The following is a 16,081-nucleotide window of genomic DNA, read 5'->3' as shown; positions in this document are numbered from 1 at the left end:
AAAAAAAATTTTTTTTTTTTGAGACAGAGTCTTGCTTTGTCGCACAGGCTTGGGTACAATGGTGCAATCTTGGCTCATTGCAACCTCCACCTCCTGGGTTCAAGCAATTCTCCTGCCTCAGCCTCCCGAGTAGCTGGAATTACAGGTGTGTGCCACCACGCCTGGCTAATTTTTGTATTTTAGTACAGACAGGGTTTCACCATGTTGTCCAGGCTGGTCTCAAACTCCTGACCTTGTGATCTCCCCGCCTCAGCCTCCCAAAGTGCTTGGATTACAGGCATGAGCCACCACACCCAGCTGATGGCTACTTTCAAAAGTGAGGTCTTAGCCTACCAACATCTTTGAAATCTGCCTAATCCAGCAGTGAAGGAATTTAAGAGCATCTCCTCTGTGCTTTCTTCAAGTTCTCTCAGTCCAAGAGCTGGGCACTCCTGCCTAAGGAATAGATATTCTTGATATATAAGACTCATTTCAACTAGCACTTTTATCTGCCATGTTCTTGACTTGAAATGCTGTAGAAAATTTCAGAGTAAACTTTACAGAAGAGAATCTCTTAGTCTCAGCACTCAAAATGAAAGAAATATTCAGATAATTCTTAGCCTTTTGAGTTCTCTTTTAAAATGCTTACTTCCCTTACTTATACTTGGTTTCTCTGTAACACTGTTTTCTACTCTGTGAAACAGTTATTATCTATACACTCTCTCTCTCATCTTCATATTTCTTGGTAAAGTGTTTCTCCCACTTACCTGATCACAAGAGTCACAAACCAAGGATGTTAGTTAAAAATAAGATTTCTTTTTGGTCTTCCCTCCCCAAGAACTGCTTAATTATGATCTGTGAGGTATCTTAAAATCACCCCAGGCGATTCTTAGGATCAGGTCAGTTTTAAAACATTGCCTTAGTTAAACAAATATCTAATAGAGTTCCCACAAAAACACAGAATAAGTAACAAAATACCTTTATGAGAAGTCTAGAATCCAGTTAGGAAATTACAGTACCCCCCAAGCATAAAATCAAGATCAGCTGCACTGAATTGGGTAAGAAGAGCAATTTCACTTTACTTGCATCAGCCCCTCCCCCATGTTGTATAGCTCAACAATGAGAGGGATTGGGACTCTTTTTGAGGAGTTGGAGGAGATGGTGTGGCAAAGATCCAGTGTCTCTGCTTTTTCAGTATAATACCCACAGAGTTTGCTTCTATCTTGCCTTACAAAAAGTGCCAAAAGAACTGGCATAGTCCTGATGCCTCGGGCAGCTAAGGGGACAGGCACTTTCCCAAGGCCAACATAGCTATGAGAGGCTTAGAGACAGCACAGAACTGAGGGCCCTCCTACAGGAGGGAGGAGGAAATGGAACATGCCCCCAACATCCCCTGCCTTTCAGTGTACTTCCCAAAGAACCAGGCTCTAACCCACCTCACACAGAGAGTTGAACTGACATAAGATATTTTTTAAAAGGTTGGGGGGCCAGGTGTGGTGGCTCACCCCTGTAATACCAGGACTTTGGGAGGCTGAGGCGAGTGGATCACTTGAGGTCAGGAGTTTGAAACCAGCTTGACCAACATGATGAAATCCCATCTTTACTAAAAATACCAAATTCGCCGGGCATGGAGGCACATGCCTGTAATCCTAGCTACTTGGGAGGCTGAGGCAGGAGAATTGCTTGAACCCGGGAGGCGGAGGTTGCAGTGAGCCGAGATCGCACCATTGCATTCCAGCCTCAGCAACAACAGTGAAACTCTGTCTAAAAAAAAAAAAATGTCAGGGCATGTTGACTTGCTCCTGTAATCCCAGCACTTGGGAGGCCAAGGCAGGTGGATGAATAGGTCAAGAGATCGCAACCATCCTGGCCAACATGGTAAAACCTCGTTGCTACTAAAAATTCAAAAATTAGCTGGGTGTGATGGCACACCCCTGAGTAGTCCTGTAGTCCCAGCTACTCAGGAGGCTGAGGCAAAAGAATTACTTGAATCCAGCACACGAGGGTTGCAATGAGCCGATATTGTGCCACTACACTCCAGCCTGGCAACAGAGTAAGACTCTGAGGCAGCTAGGAACAGAGACCCAGAACCCAGAATCTCTAGCTGGGATAACTGGTGATGATTTTTTCCCAGTCAAAGAAAGTACGTAAAGAATAGGAGAGGAAGCTATTTTTTTCAAATGTGCTAGAAACCGATGTAATCTACAAGGAACATAAAGAATCAGGAAAACATTATACAGTCAAATGAACAAAAGAAATCTCTAGTAACTGACCCTAAAGACATAAAGATTTGCAAATTGCCTAATAAGAAATTTGAAATAATAAAAGAAGCTCAATAAGTCACAAAGAGAACACACATTGACAACTTTAAAAAATGTCAGAAAAATAATACATATACAAAACAAAAATAGTAATAAAAAAATAGATGTGATAAAGAAGAACCAGACAAATTCTGGAGCTGAAGAATTTAATAACTGAACTAAAAAATTCACTAGACATTCAATAGCACACTTGATCAAAGAGAACAGAGAATCAGCAAACTCAAAGGCAGGTCATTTAAAATTACTGAGATGAGCAAATAGAAAAAAAAGTCAGAGTGATGGAAGCCTCAGTAAACTATGAAATACCATCTAGTGGTGAACCAATATACACATTATGGGAGTCTTGAAACGAAGGAAGGTTATTTAAAGAAATAATATGCAGCCATGAAGAAGAATAAAATCATGCCCTTTGCAACAACATAGATGTGGCTAGAAGCCATTATCATAAGCAAATTAAGGCAGAAACAGAAAACCAAATATTGCATGTTCTCATTTACAAATGGATACGCATGGACAGGAAGATAAGAATAACAGACATTGCAGCTTTAAGTAGGATAGATGTTAGTTATGAGTCTTAGAGACAGTTTTTTACATGTAAAGAAGTTTTAATTCTTCCCTCATTTATTAGTTTCACTAGTGAATCACAGATTTTACTTAAATGATTATTATTTTGTAAAATGCAATCTTTTTCCTTGTGCTTCTTCAATAAAAATTTCTCTAAAATAAAATTTAAAAAAAGAATAACAGACATTGGAAACTCCAAAAGGATGGAGGGAGGAAGGGAAACAAGGCCAGAAAAACTTCCTATTTGGTACTATGTTCACTATCTGGGCAACAGAATCATTAGAAGCCAAAACCTCAGCATCACACAATATACCCTTGTAACAAACCTGCCCAGGTTGGTCTCAAACTCCTGCAGATGTACCCTGTGTATCTAAAATTAAACATTTAAAAATAAGAATTAAAAAATTATAAAATAAATAGTGATTACAAACTTCTCAAATCTAAGGAAGGAAATGGACATAGATTAATGAAGCTCAAAGGACTTCAAATAGAATAAGTCCTATAAAGTCAGCATCAAAACACAGTCAAATTGTCTAAAGTCAGGTATGTGCATACACACATGCATACACACATGAAATCAAGCAGAAAGAGAAATTTTGTTTTTGTTTTTTGAGATGAGGCTCACTCCATCACCCAAGCTGGAATGCAGTGTGCAAGCATGGCTTACTGCAGCCTTGACCTCCCCAGGCTCAGGTGATTGTCCCACTTCAGTCTGCTGAGCAGCTGAGATTACAGGTGTGCACCACCACAACTGGCTAATTTTTTGTATTTTTTGTAGAGACAAGGTCTCCCTATGATGCTCAGGCTGGCCTCAAACTCCTGGGCTCAAGCAGTCCTCCCACCTTGACCTCCCGAAGTGCTAGGATTACAGACATGAGCCACCGTACCCAGCCTCAAAGAGAAATTTTGAAAGCAGCAAGAGAAAAGTGATTCATTATGTACAAACCCCCACCCCAACCCCCTGCCCTGTCAAATGAGACAATCAGTGGATTTCTTGGCAGAAGCCTTGCAGACCAGAAGAGAGTGAAATGATATATTCAATGTGCTGAAAGAAGAAACTGTCAACCAATAGCATTATACCTGGCGCAACTGTTCTTTAAAAATTAAGGAGAAATAAAGACTTTCCAAGGCAAACAAAAGTTAAGAGAGTTTATGACCACCCAAACTTGCCTTATAGGAAAAGCTAAAGAGAATTCCTACAGTTGAAATAAAAGGACTGATATGGTTTGGCTGTGTTACCACCCAAATCTCATCTTGAATTGTAGCTCCCATAATTCCCACGTTATAGGAGGTACCCAGTGGGAGATAATTAAATCATGGGGGCAGTTTCCCCCATACTATTCTCATGGTGGTAAATAAGACTCATGAGATCTGACGGTTTTATAGGGGGTTTTCCTTTTCACTTGGCCCTTATTCTCTCTTGCCTGCTGCCACGTAAGACACAACTTTCGCCTTCTGCCACGGTTGTGAGGCCTCCCCAGTCACATAGAACTGTGAGTCAATTAAGCCTTTTTCTTTATAAATTGCCGAGTCTCAGATATGTCTTTATCAGCAATATGAAACAAACTAATACAAGGACACTAAACAGTGACATAAAAGCATATAGAAGTATAAAGCTCATTAGTAAAGGTAAATTTATAGACAAATACAGAATACTCTAATAGTATAATCATGATATGTAAGACATTTTTAGCTCCAATATAAAAGTGAAAAGACAAAAATATTAAAAAGTACTATAAACACAAAAAAATGTATTAATGGATACATGTAAAAAGATGTAAAGTATGACATCAATAACAAAGTATGTGGAAGGCAAAGTTACAGTTTTTGTAAGCAGTTGAAATTATCAGCTTAAAAGAGAAAGTTATCATGTTTTATGTAAGCTTCATAATAACCACAAAGAAAATTCTATCATAGATAAATAAAGAAAAAGAAATAAAAGAATATCACTACAAAAAGAAAAAACAAATCACAAAGAAAGCAAGAGAGGAAAGAGGAATGAAGCAACTACAAAAAACGAAAACATTAACAAAACATCAATAGTAAGTCCTTGCCTATCAGTAATTACTTTAAACATAAATGAATTAAATTCTACAATTAAAAGAAATAGAGCAGCTGAATGGATTAAAAAATAATGAAATGAAATGATATGCTGTTTATAACAGACTCATGTTAGAATCACAGACCCACAAAGGCTAAAAATGAAGGGATAGAAAAAGATATTTCTTTGTACCATTGCACAAATGGTAACCAAAAGAGAGCACGAATGGCTATACTTACATCAGACAAAATAGACTTTGAGTCAAAAACTGTCACAAGGGAACAAGAAGGTCACTATGTAATGACTAAAGGAACAATTTATCAGAAAGATATATTGTTATAAATATATATGCACCCAACATGAGAGTATCTAAGTATATAAAGCAAACACTGACAAACCTAAAGAAAGAAATAGTCATATAATAATAATAGCAGACTTTAATATCAAACTTTCAATAATGGATAGAACATCCAGACAGAAAATCAATAAAGAAGCAGCAGAAAGAAACACTATATTACAAATGGACTCAACTGACATATTCAGAACATGACACTCAACAACAGCAAAATACACATTCTTCTCAAGTATACACTTGTATTCTCTAGGATAGTACACATTTTGGGTAACAAAACAAATCTCAACAAATTTAAGAAGATTAAAGTCACAGCAAATGTCTTCTCCGACCACAATGAAATAAAACTAGAAATCAAAAACAAAAGAAAAAATTATAAAATTCACAAATACATAGAAATGAATATACTTTTAAATAACTATTGGGTCAAAAAATCAAAAAGGGAATTAGACTATATCAGAAGACCAATCAAAATGAAACAAAACATACCAAAACTTAGGAGATGCAGCAAAAGCAGTACTAAAAGGGAATTTCATAGCACTACTATCAATACTTCTATTCAGCAAAGAACTTAAGTCCTAGCCAGAGCAATCAGGTAAGGAAAAAATAAAAGGCATCCAAGTCAAAAAGAAAGAAGTAAATTATCTCTGTAATTATCTCTGCATATAAAAAACATCAAATCTGGCTTAATCTTTGAATAGTAAGATCAGTAATCTCCATACATTTTGGGATCACACACCAGTAACAGGAAAGCATTTTCGAACATGCACCCCCAAATTTGTACATTTACAAATTATATACTTGTACTCAGTCAATCCATATGTCAAATATTAGTAGAGTCTAACATTTTCCCTTACATTTTAGATGGAAAATTATAAGTAAAATTTCTAACATTTCCTCCAGCTTCTCAATGGATCATCTTTCCCATGTCTCCAGGACTGCATGCTCCACCTTTGAGACTCAGACACCCAGAGAGGTTGAAAGAGTAGCCCAAGTTCACACAGCTGGCTTCCAGTGAGGCAATTTTATTTTTGTTTTAATGCTCTTAAAAAATAAGTAGATATGGGCGCAGTGGCTCACGCCTGTAATCCCAGCACTTTGGGAGGCTGAGGCGGGTGGATCACGAGGTCAAGAGATCCAGACCATCCAGGTCAACATGGTAAAACCCTGTCTCTACTAAAAATACAAAAAATTAGCTGGGCATGGTGGTGCGTGCCTGTAATCCCAGCTACTCAGGAGGCTGAGGCAGGAGAATTGCCTGAACCCAGGAGGCGGAGGTTGCAGTGAGCCGAGATCGTGCCATTGCACTCCAGCCTGAGTAACAAGAGCCAAACTCCATCTCAAAAAAAAAAAAGAAGTAGATACTTGTTAAATAACAAGACAATGCTGGCTTTTTATTGTTTTTCTCCGATTTTTAAAAAATCCCCAAGTGTAGGCCGAGCATGTGGCTCATGCCTGTAATCCCAGCACTTTGGGAGGCCAAGGCAGGTGGATCACAAGGTCAGGAGATCGAGACCATTCTGGCCAACATGGTGAAACCCCATTTCTACTAAAAATACAAAATTTAGCTGTGTGTTGTGGCGCATGCCTATAATTCCAGCTACTAGGTAGGCTGAGGCAGGAGAATTGCTTGAACCCGGGAGGCAGAGGTTGTAGTGAGCCAAGATCACACCACTGCACTCCAGCCTGGCAACAGAGCGAGACTCAGTCCAAAAAAAAAAAAAAATCCCCAAGTGTTATACGAAGAAGTGCGACATTTTTGTCAAAACGCTACCAAGTTTCATATAATTTTACCAAAGGCTCAAACGTGGTACTAGTAATGATTCACAGTGCTTATGACATGAGTTTCTGTTAAGCAGGCTTGTTCTAATACCCCCCATTACTTTCTAGTTCCAATGCAAAACTGTGTCAGACATTTCATCTGAACAATGAGACTCAAGGAGAAGTTCAGCTCATTACTGGGACCTGGCTTCTAACTTCACTGCTCCAGTTCCTGGTAAATAATAAGAAGTGAGCTGCAGACCGAGTGCCATTTCTTCCTCTTTGTGGTGAGCTACGGTGACTGAAACTTTTGGATCCTTTAATAGGCAGAAAGCAGGGTCTGCTGTTACCTCATGTTCCCAGAGAGGAAATTTTGTCTTAGTTCCTATGGTAGAGCATCTTCACAGAGCTCTAATTTGGCACACGGGCATGTGACTGCTAGCACACACACACATGCACACAATAGGTTTGATTGTCAATAAGGTTCAGGACAATTATATAGTCACTAGAATTATGACTTCCAACTATTATGAAATGAGAAACCCCTAAATATAAAACAATAGAAATAAGGCTACCTGACCACCTGTGAATATTAACTGTATCACCCTCAAAGACAGCATTTCAAAGTTACAAAGAGGGAACTTCTAAAACCCGAGTTTTTAAAGAGGTTTGGTTTTCCCACCCCCTTTCCACGGGTTGGGAAAAATCTTTCATTTTGGTGGAAAGAGAAATCCTCATTCTGAAATTAAACTTTGAAGTTTGAAAATAAAAGAAGAACCAATTTTCAGTTCAGAAAGGGGATGGTTGGAGGTTAATCAGCCTTTTAAAGAGCTCTGTGGGACTGTTGACCCGGATACCCTCCGTGCACTTGGAGACGAAGGATCAGAACCATGCTGGCCCCATACCAGGCAGAGATAGATCTTGGCTGTCTCTCTGTGTGTCAGTCTCACACTCTAGACCAGCTTCAGCCACTCGGTGTTTCACTGTGTGTATGCCTGTCGGTGTCTGGGTCTGCTTTTCTTTCTTCCTCTTTCTTTCTTCTTGTTTTGTTTTTTCCTGCTATTTTTCTCTACTTCATCTTTCACATTCTCTAACTGGCCATAGTGTCATCTGGAAATATTGTTTTGGTATTTTTTAAAAATCTGGCTCCAGAAGGATGAAAATATATTTACTTTTTAAAAACGTATTTAAAATATACATGTTGCCCAATTTTAACAGACATTGATTTGAACACATTGTGGCTCTCTTAAAAAAATTGTGCTTGAATTTGTATGTGCTCTTTGACCTATGAAGTTTTTTGCCTTATGAGATCAGTGGCTTACTCACAAGACAAAGAAAAAAAAATGCTCCTTAGTCCGGATTTAGATTAAGGAATTGCCCAAATTCAATATAAAGTGCAAAATATGGGAAATACTTCAGTTTTGTTTTGTCTCCACCTGGTGGTTGTAAATCAGAACACAAGCCCTTACCGGAACTGGAAAAATAATCACTTCAGTGCCTCTCTTAAGTATATGAGATCAAATTCTTTAATTAGAAAATAAAACTGAAAAAAAGGTAATTATCACAAAAACTTTAAAAACCTGATCTATGCCTTTCTTTGCTTTGCTTCCTTGTAGGAACCAAGAATAAAGAAAGCTTCTTAATTTTCAAATTTATTTCTGGGATTACTTTCTACCCAAAGTCTGGTATTTTTGCCTAACATGCTATCTTCATCTACCACAGCAAAAAGCTGCTGCCCTCCTGCCTCCTGGCTCCCCCTTCCCATCTTCACTAAAAACTATGAGTTATGCATTCATAGTTTTCAGTGTATATGCCAAATTTGGAACATTCACAGCATTGAAAGTTCTACTATTGTAGGAATCTTATTTTGTTCAAAACACAAACAAATGAATGAATAAGCACCACTCTGCAGGACTGATGAAAGACCATCACACTTGGAGCTATACACTACATAGTGACACTCCGATGTTAACTTTTCCCTCATCTATTACTGTTTTCTGATATGCATTTTTTCACTCTGCAAATATGTTGAATGAATATATTAAATATAGACTTTTAGGCCAGGCGCGGTGGCTCACGCCTGTAATCCCAGCACTTTGGGAGGCCAAGGTGGGTGGATCATGAGGTCAAGAGATCGAGACCATCCTGATCAACACAGTGAAACCCCGTCTCTACTAAAGATACAAAAAATTAGCTGGGCATGGTGGTGCGTGCCTGTAGTCCCAGCTACTCAGGAGGCTGAGGCAGGAGAACTGCCTGAACCCAGGAGGCGGAGGTTGCGGTGAGCCGAGATTGCGCCATTGCACTCCAGCCTGGGTAACAAGAGCAAAACTCCATCTCAAAAATAAATAAATAAAGACTGTTATGATGCTTCTATAGAATCTTCTCATAGAATCATTAAATAATTTCATAGTTACAGTTATTGTTATTCTTGGTAGACTACAAGATGTTTGGGGTCATTTTAAACAATGAAATCGCCAGTGAAAAGCACAAAAATGAGAAAAATATGGCACCATTAGACCACAAAAAGAATACCTGTTTACAATATGAATGGAAACAAGAAGTCAGGGGTCACCTTACTCAACCTCAGCTAGGAACGTGTGCAATGGACAATAGAAACTTTTTTGCTGCTCTGCATGTCTATAAATGACCACAAAAGGGTGCAAATATTGATTTGGGAGTTACAAGTAACTTTAGCAGGCAGGCTGTTATACACTGACCTGTGTCCTCCCAAAATTCATATCTTAAAGCCCTAACCCCTCAATGTAACTGTATTTGGAGATAGGGCCTTTAAGAAGGCAATTAAATGAAGTCTTATAAAAGAATGGGCCTAATCTGATAGAACTGGTGCCCTTTATAAGAAGAGAGACACCAAAGGACCCTCCTTCCCTCCTCCTTCCTCTCTTCTCCTGTCTCTCTCCCCTGCCTCCATCTCTCTCTTTCCTGTGAGAAGGCAGTCATCTGCAAGCTAGGATAAGTGGCCTCACTGGAAACCAAATTTTCTAGTACCTCAATCTTAGAGTTAATAGCCCCCAGAACTGTGAGAAAATGTATTTCTGTTGCTCAAGTGCCCATTCTGTGGTAATTTGTTATGGCAGTCCTAGTAGACTGATCCATAGGCAAATTCACAAATACACTATCCACAAATAATGAGGATTGACTCTCTCTCTATATATATATATATATGTGTGTGTGTGTGTGTGTGTGTGTGTGTGTGTATATATATGTATATATATATTGAAATGGAGTATCGCTCTGTTGCCCAGGCTAGAGTGCAGTGGTGTGGTCTTGGCTCACTGCAACCTCCGCCTCCCAGGTTCAAGCGATTTTCCTGCCTCAGCCTCCCAAGTAGGTGGGATTACAGGGACCTGCCACCACACCCAGCTAATTTTTTGTATTTTTAGTAGAGATGGGGTTTCACCATGTTGGCCAGGCTGGTTTCGAACTCCTGATCTCCTGATCTGCCCACCTCGGCCTCCCAAAGTAATGTCAGTCTCCCTGCTGAACTGTAAGGTATCTGAGGGCAGGAACTGCGAAACTGCTTATGCACCACTATAATCTCAGAGTGTACTGCCTTACCTACGGTCAATATCCAATAAATACATCATGAATGCAATACATAGTTTTGTTTCCCACATCTTTCCTTGCCCTCCTATTGGCTTGCTCTTTTAAGTATACTATGTTTCACAATTCTACTGTTTTCCTACTTTAATACTGCAGAGAAATTGGGATGAGTCATATAACCTGATGGTGTTTTGTGTTTGCTGTTTGCCAGGCAATGACTCTGATAGAGTTGTCATTGCCTGTGACTCATGAACTTGGTCATAGAGGTTTATATTCTCTTCACTTTATTATTTTTAATTGATTTTTCTTTTCTGGTTTTAAAGACAGGGGTCTTGCTGTGTTGCTCAGGCTGGTCTCAAACTCCCGATCTTATGCCTCGGCCTCCCAGTAGCTGGGATTACGGTGTGAGCCACTGAACTTGGCTTATACCTTCACTTCTGTTGAGTCATGTGCATTGTCCCTATTGGATATATTGAGCTTAATTGCTCTTTAAAATGTCTTTGCAAATTTTACAGTATAATTCAATGTTCAAACAAAAAGGCATACAAAGAAAGGCCTAGTAGCAAAGGTGGAAAAGAAGTTTGATTATTTGTCAAGGAAATATTTGTTGTTGGAGGGATTACTATAATCCTATGTTTTTCTGTAAAGCAACAAGCAAGTACTTTATGCGATCTAACAAAGGAAGACACCCACAAGTAGATGAAGAGGAGCCGCATTTGGTAAAAAAGATAAATGTAAAAGGTCACCTGTCACCTTGCTACTCAATGACTGGTCTGCAACCAGCAGCATGGGCATCACCTGGAAATGTATTGGACATGCAGAATTTCAGGCCCATACCCCAGATCTACTCAGTCAGAACTAGCATTTTTTTTTTTTTTTTTTTTTTTTGAGATGTAGTCTTGTTCTGTTGCCTAGGCTGGAGTGCACTGGTGCAGTCTTGGCTCACTGCAACCTCCGGCTCCCAGGTTTAAGTTATTCTCCTGCCTCAGCCTTTTGAGTAGCCAGGATTACAGGTGCATACCCCCACACCCAACTAATTTTTGTGTTTTTAGTAGAGACGGGTTTCACCATGTTGATCAGGCTGGTCTCGAACTCCTGACTTCATGATCCACTTGCCTCTGCCTCCCAAAATGCTGGGATTACAGGTGTGAGCCACTGCTCCTGGCCTAGTACCTGCATTATTAATAAGACACCCAGGTGATTTATGTGCCCTCTCAAAATTGAGAAACACTGACATACCACATGCTATGAAATGCATCCTGAATATATTTGGAGATCTGATCAAATCCTTCAGAATAGATGGAAGAACTGTCAAAGCAATAAGCAAAGACAGGTTAGTATAACCAATTACAGCTAAGACACTGCATGATAGGTTAACTAGCAACATTCCCTTTCGTTTCTAGTGATATATAAAATAATGGTTCTTCCTACAATCAGTGGCAACTTAGATTTGATGAAATACCACAGTATGGGTTCAAGACCTTTCTTCTGTTTTAAATTGCATGGTCACAGGTATGGAGATCCAAGAGGAGCTCATTTTGTCTCAGTGTATAGTCATTTCAGCAGCAATCTCTCAATGTTTTAGTTTCTGCTCTTGGAAAACCCTAGAGTACAACACCTGTGGAGCAGAGAGAGAGAGGGACAGAGAGCCTTTCTTCAGAGAGGAAAAAAAGTAAGAAACCACATCTTCATGGGTGATCAAAGTGCATGAAATAGATACTACTTTGACTGAAGATTGATGGGGGATTCAAAAGAAAGGGAGGTGGAAGAAGAAACTATGCAAAAATACTCCTCATTTTTAGAGGTGAGTCTTCTTTAAATTTTTTAATTAAAAAAGCTTAGTGATATTCTTCATCATTCTGGTCCACACTCTGGGCCAGTAAATGGGTTAATATTAACAAGTTTTCTTTTTTTTCTTAAGCATTTCTGAGTTCTTATACGCAAATGCAAATGAACTTAAGCTTACTCATTTCAAATCCTCAAACACATTACTTCATATTATAGAGGTTGATTCAAACCCATGGGCTCTGAAACTGACTGCCAAAGTTCATAACAGCATCAGCACTTAGTTGCAATGTTACTTTGAGAAAGATAGTTAACTGCTCTGTATTAGTCTGTTCTCACACTGCTATGAAGAAATACCCGAGACTGGATAATTTATAAAGAAAAGACGTTTAATTGATTCACAGTTCCATATGGCTAGGAAATCCTCAGAAAACTTACAATCATAGCAGAAGGCACCTCTTCACAGGGTGGCAGGAGAGAGAATGAGTGCCAGCAGTGGGAAATGCCAGATGCCTAATAAAACCATCAGCTCTCCTAAGAACTTACTCATTATCATGGGAACAGCATGGAGGAAACTGCCCCCACGATTCAATTACCACCCACTGGGTCCCTCCCATGGCATATGGGGATATAGCAATTAAAATTCAAGGTGAGATCAGGTTTAGGACACAGCCAAACATATCTTTCAGCCTCTGGCCCCTCCCAAATCTTGTCTTTCTTGCATTTCAAAACATAATCATTCCTTTCCAACAGTCTCCCAGACTCTTAACTCATTTTGGCATTAACCCAAAAGTTCAAGTCCAAAGTCTCATTTGAGAAAAGGCACGTCCCTTCCGCCTATGAGCTTATGAAATCAAAAGCAAGTTAGTTACTTTGTAGATTCAGTGGGGGTACTGGCATTGGGTAAATACACCCATTCAAAATGGGATAAATTGAATGGATGTATTTACCCAAAGGGCATGCTGATGTAAGAGGTGGGCTTATCTTGAGGAGGTGTCTGCAGCTTTTCCAGGTGCACAGTGCAAGCTCTTGGTGGATCTACATTCTAGGGTCTGGAGGACAGTGGTTCTCTTCTCATAGCTCCACTAGGCAGTACCCTAGTTGGGACTCTGTGTAGGGGCTCCCATACCACATTTTCCCTCCTCACTGCCCTAGCAGAGGTTTTCCATGAGGGTTTCCCTACTCCAACAAACTTCTGCCTAGACATCCAGGTGTTTCCATACATTCTCTGAAATCTAGGCAGAGGTCCCCAGACTTCAATTATTGACTTCTGTGCACCCACAGGCTCGATACCATGTGGAAGATGCCAAGGCTTGGGTCTTGCACCCTGTGAAGCAATGGCCCAAGCTGTACTTTGGCCCCTTGTAGCCATGGCTGGGATGAAGGACATCAAGTCCCAAGGCTTCACAAAGCAGCAGTGGAGCCCTGGGTCTGGCCCACAAAACCATTTTTTCCTCCTAGTCCTCTGGGCCTGTGATGGGAGGGGCTGTCATGAAGGTCTCTGACATGCCCCGGTGAGATTTTTCCTATTGTCTTGGTGACTAACATTGAGCCCCTCACTACTTAAGCAAACTTTTCTAGCAGGCTTAAATTTCTCCCTAGAAAATAGGTTTTTCTTTTCTAGTGCTTCACCAGGCTGCAAATTTTCCAAACTTGTATGCTCTGTTTCCTCTTGAATGCTTTGTGCTTAGAAATTTCTTCCACCAGATAACCTAAATCATCTCTCTCAAGTTCAAAGTTTCACAGATCTCTAGGGCAGGGGCAAAATACCACCAATCTCTTTGCTAAAGCATATCAAAAGTGACCTTTACTGCAGTTTCCAACAAGTTCCTCATCTCCATCTGAGACCACCTCAGCCTGGACCTTATTGTTAATATCACTATCAGCATTTTGGTCAAAGCCATTCAACAAGTCTCTAGGAAGTTCCAAACTTTCCATATTCCTGTCTTCTTCTGAGCCCTCTGAACTGTTCCAACCTCTTTGTTACCCAGTTCCAAAGTCACTTCCATATTTTCAGGTATCTTTATAGCAGCACCCACTCTCTGCAGCATTATTCTGATCTAATAGTCCATTCTCATACTGCTATGAAGAAATATCCAATACTGGGTAATTTATAAAGAAAAGAGATTTAATTGACTCACAGATCTGCATGGCTCTGGAGGCCTCAGGAAACTTACAATCATGATGGCAGACACCTCTTCACGTGACAGCAGAAGAGAGAATGAGTGCAAGCAGGGGAAATGCCTGACACTTATAAAACCATCAGATCTCATGAGAACTCACTCACTGTCATGTAAATAGCATAGGAGAAAACCCCCATGATTTAATTGCCTCTCAACAGTTTCCTCCCATGACACGTGGGGATGACAGGGATTACAATTGTGGGTAACACAAGTGATCAGAGGGTCACAAAGCCTAACTTAATGTACTAGGAGAGACTTTCTTCTAAGACTGTGTAGATGCTTAGAACAAATACCATGCAGTGGCACATACAAATGAATGTTGTCCTCAAATCACAAAAATATTCCTTATAGCAAAAATTACTCAAACCCGAAAGTATAAGCAACCCTATTATCCATGGATGAACAAAATGTAGTATATACATGCAATGGAATATGATGCCTTAATATTGTGCATATGCATAATGTAATATTATTCAGCTGTAAAAGGGAAGGGAATTCTGACACATGCTACATCACAGGTAAAGTCTAAAGGCATTATCTACGTGAAACAAGCCAATCACAAAAAGACAAACGTTGTATACTTCCTCTTATATGGGATACCCAAAGTATTCAAATCCACCAAAAAAGTAGAAAGGTGGTTATTAGAGGCTGGGGAGTGGGGAGAGAAGTTGTTTAATGGGTTTCAGTTCACAAGATGAAAAAGTTTTGGAGATCTGTTTCATAACCATGTGAATATACTTAATCCTACTGAACTGCACACGTAAAGATGATTATAATGGTAAATTTTCTGTTATGTTGACCACGATTTTCAAAAAAATAGGCTTCCGCTTAAAAATAGTTAAAATGGGATAAAATAGGACAGTGAAATCCTCTAGCATTCATCCCCACAACAAAGACAGCCAAAACTATGAACAAACAACTACATTTTGACAAACATAACTAAAGAGTACCACCAGAGAACACTGGAGGAGTGACAGAAACCCAAGCGAGCACTGAAACTGGGAGTTGCCACAGAGAGGATAGAAGGAAACATAGGCACTTCACCACCGCATCCCTCAGGCTGCACTAGCCGAGAACCAGGAGAAACTTCTCCCTATGGCAAAAAGGTAAGCAGGAGGATCCCAGCAGCCCCCATCAACACCTTGGATATGGAAAGTCTTCACCATTGGAGTTCCCTGCAGTTCTCACAAGCACTAAGACCAGCTGAGGAAGCTGCCTGGAGTCCTCACAGCTGTGCATCCCTTGAGAGAAGGAGCTAATACTGTGCCCTACCCCTAGTGGCCCTCAGGGCTACCACACTATGTTATCTTGGAGCAAATGACACAAATGTGTGTCTTGCTCTGGGTACAAGTAGCCATGGCACCCCTTCATCTCTGAGACTAAGCCACTGAGCCACCTTCACCTGGTGGCCTCACATCCCCAAGCTGAGCAGCAAGCAGCTATTACACCCTTCCCTGTGGGGCCAAAGCTGTACAGTTCCTCCTGGGAAAACAGTACTGTGCCAGAACCCTCTATCTACCTCTTGTAGTTG

The sequence above is a fragment of the Callithrix jacchus genome, chromosome 17 (genome assembly GCF_049354715.1).
Source record: "Callithrix jacchus isolate 240 chromosome 17, calJac240_pri, whole genome shotgun sequence".
Taxonomy (NCBI): Eukaryota; Metazoa; Chordata; class Mammalia; order Primates; family Cebidae; genus Callithrix; species Callithrix jacchus.
Note: the sequence above shows the minus strand (reverse complement) of the source record.